Consider the following 6,635-nt stretch of genomic DNA (forward strand, 5'->3'; position numbering starts at 1 on the left):
AAGGAATGCAGCTTGATTGATTTGAACTGGCACACACACGCACACACCTGACAACTGAACTGTCAGCAGTTAAGCCAATGCTGATGATTAATATGAATATTGTAGGGTGACCTTAAAAGTAGACCCCTATCATGGAGTCATATATAGGATGCAATGAATGACATTCTTTGTGTGTTTACTTTGTTTTTATTCCTTCAGTCAGTTCAGTCAAAACAGTGTTATGCACCCCCCACCCCCGTCCAGAAACAACAAACATAGATGCAAAGATAGAGTATACACAAAATGGATATAGAAAATAAGATAGCACACAAATACACAGAGGACAAAAGATACAAAAAAATGAATGAAATTCTAAACATTCTAAGAACAACAAAACATCAACATTTCTTCAAGCAGCACCAATTAAGGGTCCTTGGGGTTCCAGGGGGTCCCAGCCAAATTATTACATGAGTGACGTTTCTAACAGTAATATAATTACTCATATATGATTATGACATTAAGATTTAATTTAAGCCAAAACATATTTTCATATCTGAATCCATATGGCCTATAATGAAAGTCAGTTTGAGGTTTTGTGAGGTGAAAATGTTTGAAAACCCGGTTTTACCTTCATCAAAGTTACATGAATGCTTTGAAATTCCTCAATGTCCATTTTTAGAAAATCACATTGTAGGCTACCTTAGTTTTATAACCAACAAAATGTCCACATGGAAAAAATTCCCTGGCATGTACTTAAGAAAATCTACAGTTACATTAGCGTATTCCCTTACTGCAGGTTAGAGGTAGTTTGGTGGCCCCACAGGACCGACCTTGATGTACTTTTTTATCATACACATGTAGGTAATATGTATACCATGTGAACGCATGTCACAGAATGGTTTTCACATAACATCTAAGCTTTTTGCCTTGGATAGAAATGGTCTCCCACTCATTTGATTCTCGCTTCCATAACGTTTCAGTCTTTGCTTGCTTCTCAAGAGTGTGTCCTGTGGACCTGTCTGTTCCGTTGTTAACATCATGCAGTTACGTTGTAATTATTCTTTGTAAAATAAATAAAGTGTGATCTCCCTTAAACACTTACCTATACTTCCATGGCTGCTCTTATATGTTTGATGAAGGTGGAATGGGATTGGTGTGGGCTCCGAATCATTTCACGTGTCTTAACTATGAGAGTGTATAAATGGAGCCAAATAGACGCTTACGGGTACATTTGGTTACATATACACTGTCAGAGTTAAATGAACACTGATGATTTTACTGTGTGGGGTCCTATATGGAAAAAAATCACACTTGTGTAAAGTGAGGGGCTCAAGTCGTCAATGTTTGTTTAACTGCTGTAAACATTAAAATTCTATAGACTTGGCTACCACATGACGTCACGTTTAGTGTCCTAAACAAACATTAAAAGTCCATAGACTTGGCTGCAATTTGGTTTTTGGTTAAAGTGCTCTACATTAAAAGTCCATAGACTTGGCTGCAATTTGGTTTTTGGTTAAAGTGCTCTACATTAAAAGTCCAATAGTCCATAGATTTGGCTGCCATATGATGTAATTTCAAAAGCCAGGCATTTTGTCCATGCAGGCTCATGTCTATCAAACTGGAGGGGGGATTCTTGAAGTGAACTCATTCATTTGCTCTCGTGGTATTATTTCCACATCACATACTGAAAGGTTTTACACAAAAGATAATGGAGGAACAGGACTAAGACTGAGTGAAGCCAAGTTAGCCAACAGCAAATATTGTTCAAAGGAGATGCATAAATATGCTGACCATTTTAGGCTCCAGCCGCTCCACTTTGCACTCCATAGTTAACTGTGACCTTTGCGGCAACCACAGTAGTTATCATGACACTGTCACAATATGTTCATATATTGGTATTGTTATGGCTGGCTCTGGGGCCATAACGAAGAAGGGGAAACCACACCGGAGGACAATCGAAAAATAAGTAGTTTATTTCATACTTGTGAAAGAAGAATCAAAGAACTGAATCAATTTGATCAAAGTTTCCAACTTAGGTTGGCAGGGAAACATGCTGCCCAAAATCTAGAACCAAACAACAAACAAAAGAAAGAACAAGGGTGCTCTCCTGCGGCCGCCCCTGCAGCCTGTGGAGAAATGCAGATCTGTAGTGCTTTGAGAGCAGGTGTCTTAAATAGTGTTTGGGGAGGACACTGGCCAGGTGTCTCCCCTTCCACTCATCATCTCTGGCTCCGCCCTCCAACACTGCAATGGAACTGTTAAAGGCACAGCCACACATAGTAACCCCACATAGTAGACTAAAGGCCCAGGGGGCCGTCACAGTATTCCCATATATATGGGCTTAATATTGATCACTGTCAGAGATCTCCATATGGGCATAACAGGGATTGTATTAGGGTGTCAGCTGGGAATGCCCATGAATGGAACTTTTTCATGCACCTGGGGGCTTGCCTGGGGTTACCAGGGGACTGATGTCATGTGATGTCAGGATGACCTGCAGGGGCTTGTCTGGGGTGAGCGATGGGGATTTGAGTTAGATGACGTGTCAGAGTGACAGGGATTGTGGGTTAGGTGTCAAAAACGCAAGGTTTCATAGTTATTTGCGACCTCAGGTCGCTATTATTGCGAATGCAGTGATTGCGAACGCAGTGAGCACTTACTATGAGACCTAGCAGATCATGTCTGTGCGTGCGTCTGTCTGTCTGTCCGTGTGTCTGTCCCGCTATATCCAAATATGGAGTGTGTTGCATCAGCAATCACTCAGCTCCATATATGGCCACAAAAGGGGCCAGGTCCACTCAGCTCCATATATGGGCACAAAAGGGGCCAGGTCCACTCAGCTCCATATATGGGCACAAAAGGGACTGTTGTCACTAATTTCACAGTACTACACAGTTCTCACTAATTCGTAATTTATTCAAATTGTTATTGCAATTTACGATCTGCGTTCGCTTCCCGCGTTCGCGCGTCTTACTCGTTTACTACTATTATATCAATGTGTTAATATTCTATGATCTGTTGGTATATTGAATACATATGGAAACAAGTCCCCAGGAGTTTTTGGCAGGTGCTTGAAAAGCGCCTGGACTACATTCGCCACTACCTATAGAGCGCCGCAGTCCCTCCCCCTTTCAGAAAAACGAGTGGCCCAGGAAATGAAACCCCAATGCATTCTCCCATCGGCACTTCTTATATAATTTATTTAAAGACGGTTACGCCGCGGACAAAGCCAACTCGGATCGTGACAAATCATGACAATGAACACAATGTTTTGGGCCGATCAAATAATTGCGAAGCAGTGAGCACTTACTATGAGACCTAGCAGATCATGTCTGTCTGTGTGTCTGTCCCGCTATACGTCCAAATATGGAGTGTGTTGCATCAGCAATCACTCAGCTCCATATATGGGCACAAAAGGGGCCAGGTCCACATATACAGACAGACAGACATGATCTGCAGGGTCTCAGCTGCGTTCGCTTCCCGCGTTTGCGCGTATTACTGGTTTATAAGACGAAAAACAAAACAAATAGTGTTGTCTCCTGACTTTATTTTCTTCTTTCTAATGATTTGATCCGCCCAAAACATTGTGTTCATTGTCATGATTTGTCACGATCCGAGTTGGCTTTGTCCGCGGCGTAACCGTCTTTAAATAAATTATATAAGAAGTGCCGATGGGAGAATGCATTGGGGTTTCATTTCCTGGGCCACTCGTTTTTCTGAAAGGGGGAGGGACTGCGGCGCTCTATAGTAGCGACCATAGTGGACACTTTTTCATGATTGGCTGCCTCGTCAGGCTGCCTCTAAGTCACCCATAAAACCCATAGTCTGAATGCCGCAACGTGAAGCTGTGAGCTGAGGGAGAGGCTGCGCCACACAAACTGATTATACTGTAGATGTAGAGCTTTCTGCACATGGGTCTGGCAGTTATGACTGAGTCATTCTTGTTATCCTTTAAGCCCAAGTGTCTGTGCTGTTTACATGTTCGATCAATCAATCAATCAATCATACTCAGTATACTGTACTACTTCTTCTGCTGCTGCTTCTATTACTACAGCAGCTGCTGCTACTATTGTTACTACAAGTCATTACTATAACATATTTAGTAGTTACTAATTACTACTAATAATATTATTATCATTATTGCTACAAATAACTGGTCATTAGTATTACTACTATTGTACTACTCACTGCTATATATTGTACTACTATTACTGCTCAGCAGAATTAGGTGAGTAGGCGTATGTGATATAGGAACAGGCCTTTGTTTTGTGTCTGAACAGTATGGGAAACATTCATAGACCTAACCTTATAGAACACAGAACAGAACAGCTGTTCAAGTGTAAAAAGTATAATTATGTGAATTCCGTCAAAGCCATAGCTGTAAATCAGTCATTTCAGCCAATGTTAGGGATTTAGGGGGTGAAAATGTACCTGCCTTATTAGTTCCAGCGGGACACTGCAACAAGTGATTCTGCCACCTGGAACAATTCAGTACTTTGTAATGCCATAGTCCACCCTGTGAGAAAATGCCTGTACATCCAGATACAAAACCCACATGCTTCTATGTTAATTGAAGCTCTTGAGTATATGTGAATGCATTTGTGTGTGCGCGCGCGTGCATGCGTGCGTGCGTGTGTGTGTGTGTGTGTGTGTGTGTGTGTGTGTGTGTACACACATACACACAGTATATTCGTGTACGTATTTGTTTGCATATATGCATATTATATAAAAACATATCATGATTTATCTAACCCAAATGTTCACTTGCAAGTCAGATTTCGTTGCTGTACTTTGACAAAGGACAGAAGAAACTGTTTCTAGAGCCCCTGAGGCCTGCTGGCTGGTGGGTCTGTGTATCGTTGTAGCCTTCTGTAACATACTTTATAATCTTGCAAAGCCAGAACCAAATGGCTCCGCTGGGTCGGGCTGTATACGGGAGTGAAAAGGTATAGCCTATACTTTATACAATGTCAATTTGTATACTTATGGCTTTTTTCTGTTCAGTATTAGAAAATACCTGACTATATAGAACATATTTTGAGGTACTCGGACTGAAGTATTTGGACTGAAACTACAAAAATATGCAGTTCAACATTTCTTTTCTTTTTTTAAGTGAGCGGTGACAGCAGTCCATTGTCTTTTGTGTTCCTCTTTTGTTATTGTTGTTGTTGAGACCGACAGGCAGACAGACTTGGGAGAGAACTGAGAAGGAGACAACATGTACTAATGTAGGGGAGGCACAGGGAGAAGTGACTGGTGGGATTCAATCATTTTTGGCGTCCTCACTTTTCTGTCTTCATTTCTTTTATATGTTAAAGTCATTATACAGTACCTCCGTATACACAGTTTAGATCCCAGGGTCTATATTTGGTCCCCTCCTTTTCCCCTGTACACCATCTCCTTGCAAAAAATGCTATTTTTGACAAATATTCGGATCACTAGGGTTCATGTGGTTAAAAAAGATAAAATCCATCTTGTTTGGAAATTATTCTATATGAAAAAAAGAGTACTACATCACAGTACATTAACCCTAACAGTCCTGGGAGGGAAAGCCAGACCCATCTTGAAGCTACTAGGTCGACAACTATCTCTACCAGGAATACCATTAATATCGGAACATGGAACCATGTTTGAAACTGGAAAAACAGCACAAGTGGCAGCTGAGATCTGTAACTGAGATCTGTAACTGTTGTGAATCAGTGAGGCATGGTGGACGTCAGGTGGATGGTCAGAACAGGTTAGCCACAGGGGAGATGTTGTTGTTCTCGGGCAGTGAACTGAACTGGGCCTTCAACAATCTAGAGACCGTCTGGGACGGTCACGGAACGGCCGTGCCATGCACGAACCGACCCCCCCCCCCCCCCCCCCCCCCACACACACACACACACACAACGGCGTAAGAATGCACGTCAATGTTATTATACTGGAAGTCTGGAACAACGAAAGCACACAAACAATAATAATAAGCTGCAGCCTGTCAAGTGTCAACCTGTCACCGGGGGACTAAACACTGCAGAGCGAGAGAGAGAGAGAGAGAGCGCACTCCGCAGCGCACACGTTACAACCAAGTGGGCACTGAGTTTGAGAGAGACTCAGCCACACAGGCACACACTGTCAGCAGTGAGCACCAGCCACAATTAAGTTCACAACAACCATAGCGCATAGCCAGCGCCCAGCCGGCCCGGGTACTAACATATAATTTGTTTTTCTCTTCAACACGGACCGGCATTGCATGTAATATCTTATTCCTTACCATGGCTGATCATATCATGCCGACCCTTCGTTACAATGGCAAGCTTTTCTTGAAGTCCTTCCTTCTCGAAAAGGGCTTTGACTATAAATCCACCACCACAGTTTGTTCTCCTAGTCCAGCCATTTTCCGTGTTTGTTTGTGAGTTAAATCTGTTAATTTAGTGAGCTCAATCAACCCCATAGATGGGAACTTGCGCAGAAAGTTTCAAACACCCAGTTCTCTTTTCTCATTGGACAATATTTTCCCCCAGCGATGGGATCCAAGCAAGACGTTAACGTCACCAAAGGCCAGCTAGCTGGCAAGTGCAGGGCCAGCAGAGAAGGCCTTGCTGGCCCTGACGGCCCACCACTGTTCTTGGGCCACGAGGAAGACAACGCGCCCCACAGTCAGGGAGTGGCCCTGA

The sequence above is a fragment of the Protomyctophum bolini genome (genome assembly GCF_963924005.1).
Source record: "Protomyctophum bolini genome assembly, chromosome: 3".
Classification (NCBI taxonomy): Eukaryota; Metazoa; Chordata; class Actinopteri; order Myctophiformes; family Myctophidae; genus Protomyctophum; species Protomyctophum bolini.